This window comes from Schistocerca americana, chromosome 9 (genome assembly GCF_021461395.2).
Source record: "Schistocerca americana isolate TAMUIC-IGC-003095 chromosome 9, iqSchAmer2.1, whole genome shotgun sequence".
NCBI classification, from domain to species: Eukaryota; Metazoa; Arthropoda; class Insecta; order Orthoptera; family Acrididae; genus Schistocerca; species Schistocerca americana.
Window position 1 is genome coordinate 4,530,856 of NC_060127.1, and position 21,432 is coordinate 4,552,287.

The window sequence follows — 21,432 nt, forward strand, 5'->3', positions numbered from 1 at the left end:
ATGAGATTCGCTATCTCCCCACGGCCCAGCACGCCAACGCTGACGCACTGTTGCGATTGCCGATGGGCCCCGACCCGGTTTTCGATCGTGATGAACTACTCTGTTTCCACATTGATGAGGAAGTACGTCGTGCGGTCGAGGGTTTTCCACTTACAGGTTCGCAGGTCGCGTCGGCTACTGCGCGGGACCCGGTCCTGCGTCAGGTGGTCGGTTTTGTTCAACGGGGTTGGCCAGACAGGACCAAGGGCCGGGCATCGGATCCCCTTCGCAACTACCGTGCCTTGCGCCTTCGTCTGTCTGTTCGTGATGGTGTTGCTCTTCTGGCCACGGATGGCGCATCTCCACGGGTCGTGGTGCCAGCCTCTCTTCGCAAAGATGTTCTCAAACTGTTGCATGAAGGCCATTGGGGTACTTCTTGGACTAAGTCCCTGGCCCGCAGGCACGTTTATTGGCCCGGTATTGATTCTGGCATCGCCCACATGGTTGCTACGTGTGGTCTGTGTGCTCGACAACTGGCTGCACCCCGTACAATGCCCTCTCCGTGGCCTGATCCGGCGCAGCCATGGGAACGGGTGCACGCTGACTTTGCCGGCCCCTTCCTCGGTACTTATTGGCTACTGTTGATTGACGCCTTCTCGAAGTTTCCGTTTGTTGTTCGATGTCCGTCGCCCACCACTGCGGCGACGACGCTGGCTTTGTCCAAATTTTTGCGCTAGAAGGTCTTCCGTCCACGATCGTCACGGACAATGGCCCTCAGTTCTCTTCGCAGGCCTTCCGTGATTTTTGTACTGGACAAAGGATTCGTCATGTTACAGCGCCGCCCTTCCATCCGCAATCGAATGGGGAGGTCGAGCGCCTTGTCCGCACTTTCAAAAGCCAGATGAAAAAATTCCTTAGTGGTTTTTCCACAGATGAGGCTCTGCTGCAATTTCTGAGTTCTTATCGCTTCACGCCTCTGAGTGATCGCAGCCCTGCTGAACTCTTGCATGGCCGCCAACCGCGCACTCTACTGCATCTGCTTCACCCTGTCAGGCCTTGTGCTGTCTCCCCTAGTGCGGGAAAATACTCGGTGGGCGCCGACGTGTGGGCACGAGGGTATGGATCTCGCCCTAAATGGATTCCAGGGGTGATCAAGGCTCTTCGCGGCCGCCGGCTTTGTGAAATACGTACGGACGACGGCACGGTTGTTCGCCATTACGACCAGATGCGCCCACGAGTGGTGGCCACGCCGGTGCCACCGCCCCTTCCTTCGCCTCCACCAGCCCGAGAAGCCAGTCCTGTCGCTGCTGCCGATCTACCGTACGTGTTGATGCAGCCGACGTCGCTACCGCTTCCGAGTACGCCGGAACCGGCCCCAGTCGCGACGCCGCCTTCTCCGGGACCCATCTCGCTGGAGCACACCCCCAGGTCCACGACACCTATGGATGCTGCTCCGGAGTTTTCACCCATCATCTCGTCCAGGAGGCACGTTCCACGCACGAGCTTCCGTCCTGGACATTTTCGACCATACTCTCGTGTCTCTCCGCGGGATCTTCTCGGGGCCTCACAAGAGGCCGTGGATGTCCGTGTCTCCAAGGAAGTGAGTGTTTTTTTTTTTTCTTCAAGTGGGGAAAAGTGCTGTGACAGTGGTACGACATTTAACAGTGCCGCCACGACAGTACGCGCAAACGGCGATAGAGGTGCTCCGCAACTCGGCTGAGCGCGGGAGCGCCACCTAGCTACGAACGGTGCCAGCCGCATGTCACGGCACGGCAGTCGAATAAGAGATACTGAGTTGTTATCATGTAACGAGCTATTGTTTCTAGGTGAGTGTGTTTGAATATCCATGCAATTATTGATGATTAAAGGTTATAACACTGAACATCATCTTAAATGAACTTGATTGATGTAATGTATTCAGTGTTATGGTTCACGTAACCTGGTCTGAAAGATCTTGTTGATCAGCTGCAAAACTGTTAATTATTGCTTGGTTGGCTGAAAAAACTAAAATGATTCTTTACTGCCACTTTAGAACTCTGAGAGTCTGTCAGAGTGCAATTCAGTTCACAAAGGAAATGTTGCTGTCCATCTGGTAGTGTAGGAAATTCACAGAAAATTATTAAAGAGTTAATGAACTTCTCAATATTTTGACTCTGTATGCAGATTTGCCAGGGATTATCCAAAAATCATTGTTCAAGAGCTCTGTAGCAGTCATCATTGTCCACAATTTCATATAAGTCACTTTAAATCTAATGAAAGTGCTATTTATCTCTTGACGTAAAATTGTTACACACAATTGCAAAGAGAATACTATGAATCAGACATAACTAGTGTCATAAACAGCAAATTAAATTTGATAGAGTCTAAAAGCTGTCACAATAATAAGCTTAATTCTTCCATAAGACCAACTCTTTGAGCATCTCTTATCCTTCACATTCGACTAGAGAAAATTATTATTTTTTTTTTTTTTTTGATTATGAATTTGGCCAGCTATGGACCGCATACAACTTAAGACTTATGGTGTTTCTTTTTCTTCCATTCTTCCCAGTACTTCTTCATTTTCTCGCCAACTGCTCATCTCTGCTCATCTGTCCACACTCTCTTGGGTCGAGGTTTTGGCGCATCTTCTTCATAGTTTGCGTTTTCTATAAGTAGCCTAAAGTTATTCCTGTCACGTATTATTTCTTCTGTAGCACCTATTTTGTTGGCGTCTTTATTTACTGCTTCTATCCATCCTACGGTGTTTTTCAGCTTACTAACATAATTAAAAATTTTCTTTGTAATTCGTGTTTCTTCATTCTTTTTAAATGTCCATAAAATTTTAGCCATCTCTTCCTCATTGTGTCTGTGATCTTTTCTGTATTTTTGTATAGGTCTTCATTTCTCCTTTCAATCCACCTGTTTTCCTTGTTTTTCTCAGGACCTAGAATTTTTCTTAATATTTTTCTCTCTCTTTTTTCTAGTTCTCTTAATTCGCCTTTCTTGTTCAATGTTAGGCACTCTGATCCATATGTTGCTTGTGTCCTAATAACAGAATTATAATGTTTAATCTTTGCTTGTATGGATATTGATTTCTTATTGTAGTAGTTTTGTGTTAATTTATATGCAAATTCCAACTTTTTTATTCTTTCTTTATTTGTTGTGTTATCCAGTCCATTGGCTTGGATCCACTCCCCCAAGTATTTGAATCTATCAACTCTTTTAATTTTTCCATACTTTGTTTTCATAAACTTTTCTGTATTATGTTTGTGTTCTATATACTTGGTTTTTTCGTAGGATATTTTTAGCCCAGTCTTTTCAGCAATCTCGTGTAACATATCAAGCATAACTGTTGCGTCTGTTTGGTTTTCAGTTATCAATGCCATATCATCCGCAAAGGCTAAACATTTTACTTCAAATTTGTTCTTTCCTTGGCCCATGCTTGTACCCTTTGTGCCTCTGTTTTTTAATGTGTTTTCCCATGTTTTTACTACTTTATCTAAAACCAAGTTAAAGAGAATTGGGGACAGTCCGTCACCTTGTCGAACTCCTGTTTTGATTTTGAATGGTTCAGAAATTTCGCCTTGAAACTTAATTCTTGATGTTGTATCTGTGAGCGTTTGTTCAACAAGTCTTCTGGTGTTTTCATCTATCCCTGATTCATAAAGTATCTGGAATAGTGTTTGTCTGTCAACTGGGTCGTAGGCCTTCTTGAAGTCTACGAAAGTAACTACTGTATTTTTATTTTGTATAGCTCTCACTCTCAAAATTGTTTTTAAATTAAGAATCTGTTCTGCACATGATCTACCTTTTCTAAATCCTGCTTGATAATCTCCTATATTAGGTCCTGCTTGTTCCTCTATTCTATTTAAAAGTGCTTTAGAAAGTATTTTGTATGTCACTGGTAACAAGGATATGCCCCTGTAGTTGTTGGTGTCTGTTTTATCTCCTTTTTTATGGAGAGGGCGGATCAATGCTTGTTTCCAGTCACTGGGTATGATTCCTTTTGTCCAAATGTCTTTAATTACTTTGTGAATTTTCTGACATGCGGATAAGCCCTCTAGTTTCCACATTTCTGCCACTATCCCATCCTCACCTGGTGCTTTGTTATTCTTCAATGCTTTGATAATCTTTTCTATTTCTTCTACTGTCGGTGGTTCCGACGGTGGATTTTCATGTTGTGGTTTTTGAAATTGTAACCTGTCATTAGGCTCCTCACAATTTAATAGATTTTCAAAGTATTCAGCTAAGATTTGGCAGTTCTCTTTATTGCTTAAAACTATTTTTCCATTTTTATCTTTAAAATGTAAACTTGGTGACTGGAATCCTGTTAAAACTTCTCTGAAAGTCTTATAGAAGTCTCTAGTGTTGTAGCTCATTCCACCATCTGTGTTTTGGTATTCTTCGTGGCTGTCCCATTTCTTTAACTGACTCTATCATTGTTTCTTTAATTTCTTCCCAATTATCCATTTTTCTTGTGTTTAGTATATGACAGAATTTGTCCTGCTTTTGCAGGAGAAATTTAGTGTTTACTCTTGGAAATCTTCTTGGTTTGGTTTAGGTTTGTTTGGTTGGAACATGGTCTTTATTTCTGTCAGATAATGATCTGAGTCTATGTTTAGACCCTTCCTCACTCTGACATCCAAGATTTCCTTGTAGTTGCAAGTCGTTATTACCACATGGTCCAACTGATATTCACCTTGATTTGGATTAGGTGATACCCACGTTTTTTTCTTTCTTGCAAGTTTCCTGAAACATGTCGACATTAATTTTAGATTAAACTGTCTACAAAAATCTATAAGTCTTTCCCCATTTCTGTTGGTTCTTGCATGTGCTGGATAATCTCCAACTACTGATTTAAATTTTATTTCTTTGCCAACTTGTGCATTAAAGTCTCCCACTAAAATTTTTATATGTTCTTTTGGTAATATGGATGTTTTGTGTTCAAGCATTTCCCAGAAATCTTCCACTTTGTCAACATTTGTTCTGTTATGTTGGTTAATAGGTGCATGTGCATTTATAATAGTGTAGCGTTTATTGCCTGACTTGAACGTCAGAAAAGAAATTCGTTCTGATGGGGAGCTAAAATTAGTTATTGATTCCGTAAGTTGCTGTTTGACCATAAATGCGGTCCCTAATATAGTCATATTATTGGAATTTTTAATGGCTGGTTTTCCTTTGTAGATCCTGTATCCACCTGATTCAAATGCATTTTCATCCAGATACCTTGTTTCTTGAAGAGCTAGAGAAAATTATATGTAATAGGATTGTTGTACTTCTTCAATATAAAATGGTGCTCTCCACAGAAAAGCACAATAGCCAAGGAATGTCTGCTGTGCACTCACATCCAATTGACAGACAATATTACATCAGTCAATTAATCCACTGAGTAATGTAAATTGCCAGTGTGTCATGGCTCCCGACGTGTAAAATTATGTGTTTGTTTCTCGATACCGAATACACACAGATATATGCGGATATATATTACAGCATGTCTTCAGTTTCCCAAAACCTTGTGTATTATTCAGTACAGCAGGAAAACTTCAAGAAGCACAAATTGGGTGTAATTTGTGCAACTGCAGCGGAGATTCGATTTTTCAGGTCAGCTAAATTGTTTGGAAGGGCAGAAACACACACACCGTCTTTAATGGAGTCCCAGAGAAAAAAATCCTGTGGTGTCAATTCTCAGGAGATGGTATGCTCCGTACCAGTGAAAGCAGCCATTTTAACTGTGCAGTATGCTGGCACTCCATGTGGTGGAATGGGGTACTGATGCACTATGTGAATCAGACTTGAGGTTGTTCAACACATCTCTTGATTCTATAAGTTATCTCAATAAATTCCTATATCATTCCAAAGTTGTAAAATCCTTTTTGATTCACTCTGTAGTTTGAGTTCATCTTACTAGGGAAGCACTTTTGATGCCAGTTCATTTATGAACGATGGCAGGTGTATGAGTATGAGATTTTCCATGATTCTGATGGATGTATTGGACTGAGGCAAATAATGGATTGTAGTAGCATATGAATGAACAATAAAAAATGCAGTAAATGAAGCAGGCAAAAAGGAATACAAACGTCTCAAAAATGAGATCGACAGGAAGTGCAAAATGGCTAAGCAGGGATGGCTAGAGGACAAATGTAAGGATGTAGAGGCTTGTCTCACTAGGCGTAAGATACATACTGCCTACAGGAAAATTAAAGAGAACTTTGGAGAGAAGAGAACCACTTGTATGAATATCAAGAGCTCAGATGGCAACCCAGTTTTAAGCAAAGAAGGTGGAAGGAGTATATAGAGGGTTTATACAAGGGCGATGTACTTGAGGACAATATTATGGAAATGGAAGAGCATGTAGATGAAGACAAAATGGAAGATAAGATACTGCATGAAGAGTTTGACAGAGCACTGAAAGACCTGAGTCAAAACAAGGCCCCGGGAGTAGACAACATTCCATTAGAACTACTGATGGCCTTGGGAGAACCAGTCATGACAAAACTCTACCATCTGGTGAGCAAGATGTATGAGACAGGCGAAATACCCTCAGACTTCAAGAAGAATATAATAATTCCAATCCCAAAGAAAGCAGGTGTTGACAGATGTGAAAATTACCGAACTATCAGTTTAATAAGTCACAACTGCAAAATACTAATGCAAATTCTTTACAGAGGAATGGAAAAACTGGTAGAAGCGGACCTCGGGGAAGATCAGTTTGGATTCCGTAGAAATGTTGGAACACGTGAGGCAATACTAACCTTACGACTTATCTTAGAAGAAAGATTAAGAAAAGGCAAACCTATGTTTCTAGCATTTGTAGACTTAGAGAAAGCTTTTGACAATGTTAACTGGAATACTCTCTTTCAAATTCTGAAGGTGGCAGGGGTAAAACACAGGGAGCGAAAGGCTATTTACAATTTGTACAGAAACCAGATGGCAGTTATAAGAGTTGAGGGGCATGAAAGGGAAGCAGTGGTTGGGAAAGGAGTGAGACAGGGTTGTAGCCTCTCCCTGATGTTATTCAATCTGTATATTGAGCAAGCAGTAAAGGAAACAAAAGAAAAATTCGAAGTAGGTATTAAAATTCATGGAGAAGAAGTAAAAACTTTGAGGTTCACCGATGACATTGTAATTCTGTCAGAGACAGCAAAGGACTTGGAAGAGCAGTTGAACGGAATGGACAGTGTCTTGAAAGTAGGATATAAGATGAACATCAACAAAATCAAAACGAGGGTAATGGAATGTAGTCAAATTAAATTGGGTGATCCTGAGGGAATTAGATTAGGAAATGAGACACTTAAAGTAGTAAAGGAGTTTTGCTATTTGGGGAGTAAAATAACTGATGATGGTCGAAGTAGAGAGGATATAAAATGTAGACTGGCAATGGCAAGGAAATCATTTCTGAAGAAGAGAAATTTGTTAACATCGAGTATAGATTTAAGTGTCAGGAAGTCGTTTCTGAAAGTATTTGTATGGAGTGTACCATGTATGGAAGTGAAACATGGACGATAACTAGTTTGGACAAGAAGAGAATAGAAGCTTTCGAAATGTGGTGCTACAGAAGAATGCTGAAGATAAGGTGGGTAGATCACGTAACTAATGAGGAGGTATTGAATAGGATTGGGGAGAAAAGAAGTTTGTGGCACAACTTGACTAGAAGAAGGGATTGGTTGGTAGGACATGTTTTGAGGCATCAAGGGATCACAAATTTAGCATTGGAGGGCAGCGTGGAGGGTAAAAGTCATAGAGGGAGACCAAGAGATGAATACACTAAGCAGATTCAGAAGGATGTAGGTTGCAGTAAGTACTGGGAGATGAAGAAGCTTGCACAGGATAGAGTAGCATGGATAGCTGCATCAAACCAGTCTCAGGACTGAAGACCACAACAACATGAATGAACAAATGTGACAAATTAAGCATTCTTGAGAAGAGAGATAACATCGTCTTCTCAACAATTAAAGATATCCTTACTTGGGATAATATTTTCTTTAGATTATGTTTTATTTGGTTTGTTTGTCTGAGGTATTCCTTTTGGGCTTCATGTGGCACTGAATTTGGTGACATTGCACCTGATGTCACTCGCAACTGGAGCAAAGAGACTTCTGTGCCATACACTGCTCCAAGGAATACCGATGACCCTACTACTTGTCAAACAAGAAAGTCAGTTGCATTGAGTTCCTCCTTCATTAGAGTTACTGTAGCGATTAATTAAGGAGATTCTGTTTGGAATTGGTCAACTTTTACTGCATCAGGAGAGATTGACAGACAAGGACTTCAGAAGCTTGTATTTATCATGAAAGTGTCACCCAACAGAAAGTCTGGAGTATATGAAACAATGTACAGATGAATTCCATTTATAAGAAGGGCAAAAGAACAGCCCACAAAACTACAGACAAATATCAATTTTCTGCAGAATTCTTCAGCATATTCTGATTCTGAATATACTAAATTTTCTTGAGAGAGAAAAGCTTGTATCTCCAAATCAACAAGGATTTAGAAAATACAGTCAAACCTCGATATATAAAATCTCCAGGGAAGGCAAAATTAATCTGATATATCGAGGGTTTGATATAATGAGGTATAATGAGTTTACAATAAAATACTTTCATCATAAAAAATTAAATTCAATAAAAGAATACACAGCTACGTGTGTAAAAATTTCCAGAAATCATTGGCTCTAAAAGTAATCCATAATTTTTGCTTGCTTTAAACTTTTGATCATCTGTGAGTCAGTTTTGTTGTCTATGATTACAACAGCTAAAAATACATTATCCTCTACCTACTCACACTTCTCCATGTACACCGATTCTGTCCAAAGTTGCTTTGGCCTGCCTGACAGTCACTGACATTGCTTCTTCGACCTTCCACCCCCCTCTTCCCCCTCCTATTCGTCCACAAAATCTACAGAATGAATGTGAGTGGAGCTAAAGTGAGTAACCATTTCCATCCATTCAGATTGGAGAATACTGACAAATGTAAGTACAGTGTAAAATAAAAATGTTAATCAAAATTTCCGTAAACCATTGTCAGAGTCAGACTAAGATATTACATGCATAAGTATTATACCCACCAACTGCTCATTTTCGTCTGTCGTAGAAAATCCTCATGTTCAGAAACAACTGATGATCGTTTTTTTGTTCATTTGTGTTTCTCCACACTTTATCCAGCATTCTCATAGCAACTAAAATGTTGATAGTTGTAGGATTGTCAATGTCAATATTGTGAAAGATAATTTGTGCCACACCTGTAGCTTCCTTTGGCATTCCTGATTTTTCCTTGACCTGAGGCCAGCAGTTTTGATGTAGTGTTAGGTGGTAAAAGTTGTACTATCATGGATTTTAATGGAGGGGACGGCATTATGTGCACTGCAGTTGTCCACAAACAACTCAACTTTTCTGTTTTCACGAGTCATTTTCCTATCAGAATCCTTTAACTACTTGAAACACTTCTGAAGTCATCCATGGTTTCTTGTTTGCAGTGTACTCCACAGGAAACGACTTACACGCAGTAAAACATCTGAGTTTCTTAGGTTTTCCTGTTACAAGCGACTGAGATTTTCTGTGCCAGTCATGTTTGCTGCTAACAGAATGGTAACACCATATTTGCTTAGCTTGCACCCCTGACATTTTTCTGCTGAGGAAGTTGAAGTTTTGTCTGGAAGACATTTTTTAAAATAAATCCAACTTCATCTGCATTAAAAAAAAAAAAAAAAAAAAAAAAAAATCATCTGGTTTGTAATCTTGAAATCTCTGCAATTCTAACGTCCCCTCATCACAATTTTTTTTATGTACACTGACTCTTTCCCCATTTACTTCTTGGAAAACCATACTGTGTCTTTTCCAGAAATTTTCTAACACCTATTACTCGCATGAAATGTATCATATCCCAATGGTGCTGCAAAATAATCTGCCTTTTCTTTCTAAATAAATCCACTAATGTTCACATTCTTGTTCCTCCATTGTCAGAACCACTACACAAAACACTCCTACAAACCTGGAAACTTAGCCTTTCCTTGTCGTTCCTAATCTGTCCCTTCATCTGTGGTAGTCATGCAGTCTTCATTCTTCATTATTGTTGACAATGTGCTGGAATCCCAAATTCTGCAGCTACACTGTGTTATCAAAAGTATCTGGACACCTGGCTGAAAATGACTGATGAGTTCGTGGTGCCCTCCATCGGTTATGCTGAAATTCAATATGGTGTTGGCCCACCCTTAGCCTTGACCTCAGCTTCCACTCTTGCAGGCATGCATTCAATCAGGTGTGGGAAGGTTTCTTGGGGAATGGCAGCCCATTCTTCATGGAGTGCTGCACTGAGGAGAGGTATCACTGTCAGTCGGTGTGGCCTGGCACAAAGTCAGCGTTCAAAACCATCCCAAAGGTGTTCTATAAGATTCAGGTCAGGACTCTGTGCAGGCCAGTCCATTACAGGGATGTTATTGTTGAGTAACCCCTCCGTCACAGGCTGTGCATTATTAACAGGTGCTCAATCATGTTGAAAGATGCTCTTCAACAGAGGGAAGCAAGTGGGTGCTTAAAACATCAATGTAGGCCTGTGCTGTGTTAGTGCCACACAAAACAACAAGGGGTGTAAACCCCCTCCATGAAAAACACAACCACACCATAACACCACTGCCTCTGAATTTTACTGTTGGCACTACACACACTGGCAGATGACGTTCACCAGGCATTCGCCATACCCACACCCTGCTATCGGATCGCCAAATTATGTACTGTGATTTGTCACTCCACACAATGATTTTCCACTCACTGTTCAATCATCCAATGTTTACGCTCCTTACACCAAGTGTGGCATCATTTGGTATTTACCAGTATGATGTGTGGCTTATGAGCAGCTGCCTAACTGTCATAGTACTTACTGTGGATCCTGATGCAGTTTGGAATTCCTGTGTGATGATCTGGATGTATTGTCTATTACACATTACGACCCTCTTCAACTGTCGGTGGTCTCTGTCAGTCAACAGACGAGGCCAGCTTGTATGTTCTTGTGCTGTACATGTCCCTTCACATTTCCACTTCACTATCACATTTGAAACAGTGGACCTAGGGACGTTAAGAGAGTTGGAAATCTTGCGTATGAATGTATGGCACAAATGACATCCAATCACCTGACCACGTTCAAAGTCCGTGAGTTAAGTGGAACCTCCATTCTGCTCTCTCATGGTGTCTATGGCTACTGAGGTCACTGATATGGAGTACCGGGCAGTAGGTGGCAGCAAAATGCACATAATATGAAAAACGTGTGGTTTTGGGGGTGTCCGGATACTTTCCATCACATAGTGTATGTCTTCCTGTTTCTTCATTCCTGCTTTTACTTCATCACTTAACTTTAGCTTTTCAGTGACTGTCAGATATTTCTGTGTAGAGGCCATGGGTAACACTTTCAGCTCACACTCAACCAAAATAAACACTGCATCAAATCACACCTGCACAGAGGGCATGGGAATTGCAATGTGACACCGATCTCACTGACGCATCGATGCAGGGATGGGAGGGACTGGGATTCCCCCTTTTGTGTGCTCTTCAATGTATGGAGGTACTGCATGAAAGACTTCAGTATATAAAGGTGACTTTGATATGAAGAATTTTTTTCCACTGAACTTCGATATATAGAGGTAAAAATCTGCCTTTCTCAAAACTTCCAAAAACTTCAATATAATGGTGTGTTTTCTTTAAAATATCAGGGTTTTTGGCTTCTGAGGGAAGGGAATGAAGAAATAATTTGATACAGATAGGCCTTCAATATATTGAGGTTTGATATATCTAGGTATGACTGGATCACTAATGCAAAACTAAATTTCTCTTTTCTCCCATAATATTCTGCAAACCATGGGGCTGTGACTAACTGCTGATGATGCTGCGGTGTACAGGGAAGTATTGTTGTTGAGTAATTATAAGGGGATACGGGTGACTTAGACATTTGTTGTGAAGTATGATAGGTCAGTCTAAAGTGTAAGTTAATCTACATTAGTAAGAAAAAAGAATAATGTAATGTTTGAATATAAGATTAGAGGTGTGATGCCTGTCAGAGTGTTGTGTACATAGTTCTGCGTAGTCAGTGCATACACAACATTCCCATTAGAGCGCATCCCGCTAAGCACAACAGCGCAGGCGCAGTGCTCGTCCATCTCCGACTATGAGATGGCGCTGCCTTAGAGACGGACCAAATTCTGCTTCCGCCGATCCGCATATTAATATGTAACACAGTCAATGAGATTGCTGCTAATGTAGAACCTGTTCTCCTCACGGATCACACTCGCGCAGTGATACCTGAACGCGCGAGGTATTATAACGAGTGTACAGACCTCCGATTAGTCAGTCTGCATTTGTCTGCACCAGTATGTGCCAGTCTGCGTTTGTCTGCACCAGTCTGTACCAGTCTGCATTAGTCTGTACCAGTCTATAGTCAAGTTTCAGTCTGCACCTAATAAGATTATCATATTCCTGTACTTAGCCATAGAGATAAATGTATAGACACTTTTGTCAAGTATCAGAGATATGTGAGAATAAGATTAACGTACCAATACCAAGGGAACTTCAGATTGCCAATGTTGGTCACCATCAATCTGGTACTCTAAGCGTGCAAGTGGCATTTCTATCGTCTGACCTAACGGCAGAAGATAAACACGCCATAATAAGACCACGAGACATGTTGCTGACACTCACCTACTTCGTTAGAGCGACAAGTCAAATAAACTGATGGTGTGTGCACTGAAGGTCTTACAGTACGCACACCACACAGAATAGCATCAATTGAATATCTAGGTGTAACGAAAAGTGGCATGAAATGGAACAAACATGTAAGACTGGTATTAGAGGAGGAAAATGGTTGACTTTGGGTTATTGCTAGAACTTTAGGAAAGCAAAAATTGTACAGAACAATAGTGCAATCCACAGGGCCAGTCTAAGGCACAAGTGACACAAGCCACTGCTTGGGATGCCAAGCTAAGAGGGACTGCAGGGGCTTCACAGCTACAAGATTCCCACACAGAATGTATTGTAGTTAGTAGCAGCCAAGATGGAGGGGTGCCAAGTGTGTGCATATCACAACTGGTAGTGAAAAATGACGTGGAAGAAACTGTATAAGGTATAGAGAGAGGGGGGGCTGGGGGGTACCAAACAACTAGTTGCTTGTGTGCAAATATGTTCTCAAACCGGCTCTGGCAATCCATTCTCGAGTACTGCTCAAGTGTTTGAAATTCCTGCCAACACAAGACATTGAAACACTTTAGACGTAGTCTGCTAGATATTCAATCAACATGCAGGTGTTATGAGGAAGTATGTGACCTCCAGTGATTTCCTACATCGCTTGTCATTTCCTATGTAACTTTATTTTCCTGCAACAATTAACTTCTGTGCAATCTTTTGCAGATGACCATATTGCACTAGCATAAGATGAAGATGATCAGAAATATATGGTAAGAAAGTTGAAAGAGGAATAGAATAAAGCTGGCCTCAAGATGTAGATGAGCAAGAGTGAGTACTTCGCCATTGAAAGAGGAAAACTAAAGAATTTGGAAGTAGACAGTGAAGTAAATGGAGGCATGAAAAAGGCAAAATAACTTATGGTATTAGTTAACAAACAGTAGAGAAGTAATGATGAAACAAAGGGCGAGCTGTAACAAATGCAACGAACACTGTTCTTTGGAAAAAGAAGATACAAACAATAAGAAAGAATGAATAAGACTACAATTCTGAGTGTTATTTTGGATGGAGAAGAAACCAAGGATGTTAGAGGGGGAGAAAAAAAGCCACTGAGGTGTGTCAGTTGAGACAAAGCTCAAACCATTATACTGTCTAACCATACTAGGACAGATATGATAAAAAATTAAATAATCTGCAAAGGATGAATATTGATTACAACTTACAACAACAACAGCTGATGTGATTTGGCCATGTGAGTAGGATGAATAAAGACAGGATACTGAATAAAATACTGAGGTGGATACTATCACAGCAGAAAAAACGGGTTGCCCACAGCACAGCTGGCAAGATGATGTGCAGGAAGCAATGGAAGCAAGAAATATGAACACTGAGGAAGTTAAGAAGCAGAAAATGGAGACTTGGAGCACAGAAGTGGTGCCAGCCTTAGATACCCCAGAAGAAGAAGAACAAACAACTGTGGAGCAACTTTACAGAAAGTGGCCATGAGGGACAAACCATTTGGTATTCAAGTAAAACAGCAGAATTTGATGGCTGTGAGTGTGTCTCGCAAGGGGATCTGATGGGCTGCACAGTCCTCCCCCCCCCCCCCCCCCTCCTCCTCAATTCTCTCCACACTTATAAGATTTTAAGGTCAGTGCCTGAATGTCAGTTTCTTAAGTCAGTATGACACAGTTTTCAAAAATACTTCAAAAATTTGCCTTTCAGTGTTAGCAGATTTCTAACTGCTGTTAAATACTAAACATTTGTTTCTTAGTAGGCGAATTGTAATGTATAAGGCTTCTCTGCCTGAGGTTCTTGTTTCAATTACATACGGGAGCAAGTTCTTTTACTTTAACATACATTCTATGCCTTTTATATAAGGTCTATACATGTTATAAAATAGAAATGTTAATTAACCAATAGCAAAACATGTTTTTAATAAAGGTAGCATACTGCTATTTTTTAACTGCTAAACACATGAAAATAAATTAAAATTGGATAGACACATGTAAATTATTTTTACTTCAAAAACTGACATATAGCAGCAACACTGTTCAATCTTCAGAAGTAGAAAGATATTTTATTTTCTATTTAATACTATGGTAGTCAGCCTGGCCATTACAGCCCACTACTTGGCAGTCAACTTTCAACATGGGTAGTTGGTGGTAGAGGTTTTAAAAATTTTTCATTAGGCTTCATAAAATTTTGTAATAAAGTATTTGGTGAGTAACTGTTATTATATGTTTTAACTTGATATAACCCTGCTTTATAAATTGTATAAAGTTACTTCTCTACATTATAAATCACTATTATTGTAGAATTGGTGGGCAGTTAGAAAATCTTACTACCAACAGAGATATGAAAGTGTGTGTTTAATATGTGAAATTTTAGTACCAAACTTTAATTTATTCTTAATACTTGCATTTGCCTGTGATTAGTAATTAAAAATAAGATATTTTATTTTTATTTAAAAAGCTGTAATTCAATATTTATTAATTTTATATCCATTCGATAATAAATAGAGAAATAATAAACAGTAAATATGCTACTAGTGAGAACATGGCCGAGCACCTCGTGACTACATGATACAGTCAGCTGAGAGTGATTCTTCTAATATGTTGCAAATGTATTGCATTTAATAGCAGCCAGAAGAACTGCATTGCACTATTTTAAGAAACTGATGCATGGGCATTGCTCTCCAAGTCCTCTAACTATGAGCACAAAGAAAACTGAAAAGAAGGGCACACTGTAAGTTCCCAAACATACAGAGGAGAGGTTGGAGCAAAGCACCAGATTCCACATTTCCCCTGGGAATTCTTTGCAATTTGAAAGTTTGTTTATATATTTGTACTTTATCATTATGTAATGTGTCTGAAAATTCAAGTGTTTGTATTAGTAAAACTAACAAATGAAATCACTGTATGGCATTATTGGCTGGGAGACCGCATCTAGGGTTTTTTGGCTGGCTAGTGCAAGTCTTTCTATTTGATGCCACTTTTTTTTAATGAATATAAACTTTTTATTTACAGGTTGGAAAAATTACAGAATGTTAAAATGTAGAGCATTAATGAATATGAGATGAAATGATTGGGATGACAAAAATGTGCAGCCCCCAAGTGAAGAAAATCTTAAACCCTGCCACGAATGGAATCTGGGACCCCACAGTCAAGAGGCACTGACGATAACCGCTCAGTGATGAACTGTGGGTGAGAATACTAGTGAAAATGACTCACCACCTCATATGACATGAGCATCATGTTCAAGATCTTTAAGCAAAGATAAAATACTTGAGAATATACTTAATCTCTTGAAAATTCCACATACAAGTAAAGAAGATAGACATATCAAATAGTAGGAGGAACTGTTTCTGTGTAGAAAGTAAAACAGTTGTTCTTACTATCAGAAAAATACAGAGCACAAGCCAGATTGGGGACGTAAAATGAAAGCGTCATTCTTAAAGGAACAGTTCTGATTGTACTCAGTTTAGCACATTTCTTTCTTTTTAGGACTTCTATATGAACCTAGTAATGCCTCCCCCCCCCCCCCCCCCCCCACCACCACTTTGTCCCCTCACCCTGATTCTTTAAGGAACTGAATCACCCAGTTCTTTTTTTTTAAGCTAGTTTTTAACTCATGTCAATGTTTCTGACATCATCTCTCCCAAAATATGTGTCATACAATGATATAATTTGGCAGGTACATTCAGTGGCACATAGAGATGCTGTCCGCAATATATGTTGCAAATACAGTTAATAGCAAAGGACTAACAGATTAAAACATCATACCTGATGCAACACTTTTAGTGCATGGACAGTGAAAATTAGTAAGTGATAATATTTCTTTGTTTCATAATTTTGTGCGGGATGAGAGAGAAGAGGTTTTCTGTAAAGGTTTGAAATTATGTGCAAAGTTTGTTGCGAGTTAGTAAGTACACTCATTCTGAAATACTGGATGAATACAGTCTGGGTAATATGCATCCTGTGAGTTACACAGTTTCTTTCTTTCACACTTGACTTATTGTGTTAAACTTTTAATGTGAGATTTTAGCTCTTAATGAGTAGATTACGATAGTATTTTAAAGTTATACATTCACTCAATAATGATACTGAAAATCAACCTCTTGTTGCCCCTGACAACCTGCAACTGTGAGCATTTTATCTGATTGGTAGTATAAACTATGCCCGCTAGTTTGTCACATGGGCGCATCTACCACTGTTAGATAAGAGACTATGACTGTTACTTAAGTAGCAGAGTTGTGGTAAGTTATCAACCTACAGTCACATTCTGTGAAGATATGGGTGAATGGCCACTTCATTTTAATAGCAGATGTTCTCTGATAGCAGTTATCTCACTGTTTATGTAGTGTCATTAAGGACAAGCAACAGATAAGGTAATTATACAGATAACTGCTGTAAGTACTGAAGAACTGAGTCCCACAGCACAGTCTGCAGACAGTACACAAGTATTACTCACTACTTGCTAAACCTGGAACAGCAAGATGACTGGCAAAATGGAATACTTAACTTTCTTCAATGGACACAAAATGCCCATTCTAGGGCTTGGAACAGCACAGGTATGTCAGATTTTGTTACATGTCTACAGCAGTATGCCCATATTCTCACATTCTCTTCATTATTTACTGAAAAGTCAGAAATCTCTCAATCTGTGATTTGTGGGAATACAGACAAGATTTGTATTCATTTATTCACATCATATGGCGTATTACAATTGAGGTATATTGTATCATGTGGTTCTTTTCAACCATGCAAATTGTAACTGGAGTCCTTTTTTTTTAAATTAAATAGATCTGTTTTTTGTTTTTATTTGTGAATAATTTGTGTTGATTTTGGAAATCATTGCGTTCAGTCCGCCATGACGATTTCAGTTGTATTTTACAGAATGTAATTGGCAGGAATGCATATCAGATAGCTTCAGCATATGACTTATTATGATGTGCAGTTAAGATTTTTGGTTTAACGTATTTAATGGAAGAATTCTTAGCCAGCCGCTGTGGCGAGCAGTTCTACGCGCTTCAGTTTGGAACCACGCGACTGCTAAGGTGGCAGGTTCGAATCCTGCCATGGGCATGGATGTGTGTTATGTCCTTACGTTAGTTAGATTTAAGTAGTTCTAAGTTCTAGGGGACTGATGACCTCAGATGGTAAGTCCCATACTGCTCAGAGCCGTTTGAACCATTTTGAAGAACTCTTTTCGAGATTTTTCCTTCCTATATCGACTCACAGCGATCCAAAGAACATAAGTTAACAAAGAAATCAAGCATTAGATTATTAATAAGACAAGGATGTTGTGACAACAGTCCAGGATTTTCATAATAATTGGCAAAAAATCTAATTGTACGGTAATTGTACATTCTTGCATGTATTTGGTCTTAGTGGAATAGTATAATTTAAATACTACTTGAAGTTTACGGGAATTTCAGTGTCTCACAAGGCAACCGGTACTACAGAAGCATGTGTGACACCTTCAGCTTCAAAAAACTGGCCATCTAAGCAGACTTAAGTGCAGTCATTTTTATTATCAGAAAATGGCACAAAATCTGAAAGCTTGTGGTGCTTACGCACAATTTATAATCATTTGTCAAACTGGAATTCTGCTGATGACGTGTAATCATTACCGGAAATGTTTCCAGATAGTCAAATTGTGGCAAAAATGCAATTGCAAAGAACAAAAATTGCGTACAGTGTTAGTTATGGTATTGCTATGTACCTTCATGGCAAACTTATTGATATGTTTAAAAAATGCGACAATGTTCTTGGATATGATGAGAGTTTAAACACCGTTTCTTGAAAAACACAAATGGACATTGAAGTTAGATTTTGGGATGGAAATAAGTCACAGGTTTGAACCTGATATTTACTCTGCCTTAATTCAACGCACAAGGGCCAGTGACTTATGCTTTGAAAGGATCTTTTGGTTTACAGGATCTTCCAAAAATTTTGCAGTTGCCTATGGCTGGACCAAACGCGAATTTTAAAGTTTGGAAGGCCTTGAATTATGAGCTAAAAGAAATTTCTGAAAGCACGGAACTCTTACAGTTAGGTAGTTGCAGCCTGCACGTAGTTCATGGAGCTTTCAAAACTGGCATGTTGCAAACACATTGGGAAATTGCACAATTTTTAAGAGCCTTATATTATTTGTTTCATTATACACCTCCACGAAGAAGTCAATATACAGAATATACAGCCTCCTCAGATTTTCCTTTGCAGTTCTGTAGCACAAGATGGATCGAAAATAAAACTCACTCTAACTCAGCAAGTTTTAAAACCTTATCAGAAGCAGTTAAAGATAAATTCTTAGGTCTAGAATTTTTTGCTGTGACTTCACGTGCATTTGAAAGTTTTTTATGTGATTTCCAAAATTATGTACGTATGGGACCTTTTTTGTACAATGAATTGTTCGCTCTTACTACCTCTTAAATGCAGCGAGTTGTCAGATCAGTGCCGGCCATTGTGGCCATGCGGTTCTAGGCGCTTCAGTGTGGAACTGCGTGACTGCTATGGTCGCAGGTTCAAATCCTGCCTTGGGCATGGATGTGCATGGTGTCCTTAGGTTAGTTAGGTTTAATTAGTTCTAAGTTCTAGGCTACTGATGACCTCAGGAGTTAAGTCGCATAGTGCTCAGATCCATTTGAACCATTTTTCAGATCAGTCACTTTGCCAAAAGAAAAATCCCCCATGAAGAATAAGAAGAGGAATCGCAGTAGCATATGTCTCTACTGCATGTGTGGCATTTCTTTCACTATGATTTGCCATGCTTTCTTAGGCACTCAGCTTGCTCTACTGGTATATAAGATGGGTGCGAGTGTTCCACCATTACCACCTAAGTTCTAAAGTGTTCCACCATCAGCACCTAAGTTCCATCATTTTTTTCCAAATCCTCAAATGTCATGCATTTCGCCTTTCTTTTCGCATCTGTTTACTTCCCCTCCATATGGATCTTTTACCATCTCATCAAATTACCGTCTTTACTAACTCACATTAAATGCTTCCAACAAACTGCACCACCCACAAACTCGACTTTCCACTGACCCGACAGCTACACTCATCCCTCCTCTCGCACTCTATGAAATTCATCCCAACATTTATCTATCCTACTAACCATACATGCGTCCCATCCACTGCCACCTCATCATGGCTCCCTTTTGCTTCCCTCCCCATCTCCCGCTATTCCTTTGTGCTCTTCATATTATAGGCTTGCTGATATTGCCAACTACTCCTTCCTCCCTGCCTACCCACATCCACTACTCCTCCATTGATACTGTCCATCAGTCTTCCATCTTTATACCCACACCCAATCTTTTCATCTCCAACTACAGATGACCATTACCAGGACAGTCCTTCAGCTTTTAGTGACAGTGCAGTGGTTCATTTTTAAGGTCACTGTGTTCACATCATGTTTTGAATGTATTCTTGTTATTTTCATTCTACATTTTTCTAAAAATTATTTTTCTTTTACATAAGACCTTTCACAAATTCATCTTTCCAAATTTTAGTATCAGTTATGAATATATCACCTTTTAATATAATAGAGGGAAACATTCCATGTGGGAAAAATATATCTAAAAACAAAGATGATGTGACCTACCAAACGAAAGCGCTGGCAGGTTGATAGACACACAAACATACACACAAAATTCAAGCTTTTGCAACAAACTGTTGCCTCATCAGGAAAGAGGGAAGGAGAGGGAAAGAGGAAAGGATGTGGGTTTTAAGGGAGAGGGTAAGGAGTCATTCCAATCCCGGGAGCGGAAAGCTTTCAACTTGAAATTAGCAGAGATTGAGGCCTGGTGGGTAACAGGAAGAGAGGATATATTGAAGAGCAAGTTCCCATCTCCGGAGTTCGGATAGGTTGGTGTTGGTGGGAAGTATCCAGATAACCCGGACGGTGTAACACTGTGCCAAGATGTGCTGGCCGTACACCAAGGCATGTTTAGCCACAGGGTGATCCTCATTACCAACAACCCACATCCTTTTGCCTTTCCCTCTCCTTCCCTCTTTCCTGATGAGGCAACAGTTTGTTGCGAAAGCTTGAATTTTGTGTGTATGTTTGTGTTTGTTTGTGTGTCTATCGACCTGCCAGCGCTTTCGTTTGCTAAGTCACATCATCTTTGTTTTTAGATATATTTTCACCTTTTAATATATTGTTTTTTCATCTTTATGTGTGTTACATGTCCTCTGGCTGATGAATGGGTTGATTGTATTGCTGACAGCCCACCACCTGCCCCCTATGAAATAGTATTAAAAAAAATAGAAGGTTCTGTGGCAATCTGTGCAACTTGCTCTGCAGGTGACTGATGGGTTTACAGCTGATATATTAGCAGCAGACAAGGTCTGATTATGGCTGAATTCCCAAATTTTATGGGTCATAAGGTTTGACTAGGCTGTTATGAAGGTTAGAAGGTGGCCTAAAACAACAGTGGGTGGCACGGGAAGGAAATCAGAGAAATAGGACATTATTTCAGGGCTCAACTTGAGAAAGTCACAGCCTTGACAGGGTAAGTATTGAGCCACTCAAGGCCTGCCTAGTACTGGATGACGAGGAGGGTGCTCCTTGGCTTTTCTGTAACTTTTTAGTCGGAGGGTGAGAAGAAGATACTATCTGGGACATTTGTTTGTGAATAATACCTGTGGGGTAGTTCTGGGAGAGGAGAGTCCAGATGATGTTGTCAGTGTTGAGGGATTCCATGCTGGAGCAGATTCATCTGCTGCAGATGGCTAGGATGTAGAGAAGGGGCCGTCTGATGTGGACAGTATTGTACTTGTCAGAGTGTTGGCATTGTTGCTTATCGTTTGGT

At 39.9% G+C, this 21,432-nt stretch overlaps 1 pseudogene; it reads left to right on the plus strand.

Moving 5' to 3' along the window:
* Positions 1-17,043: 17,043 nt before the first annotated feature.
* LOC124551190 overlaps positions 17,044-21,432 on the plus strand; it is a 51,299-nt pseudogene continuing 46,910 nt past the window's right edge.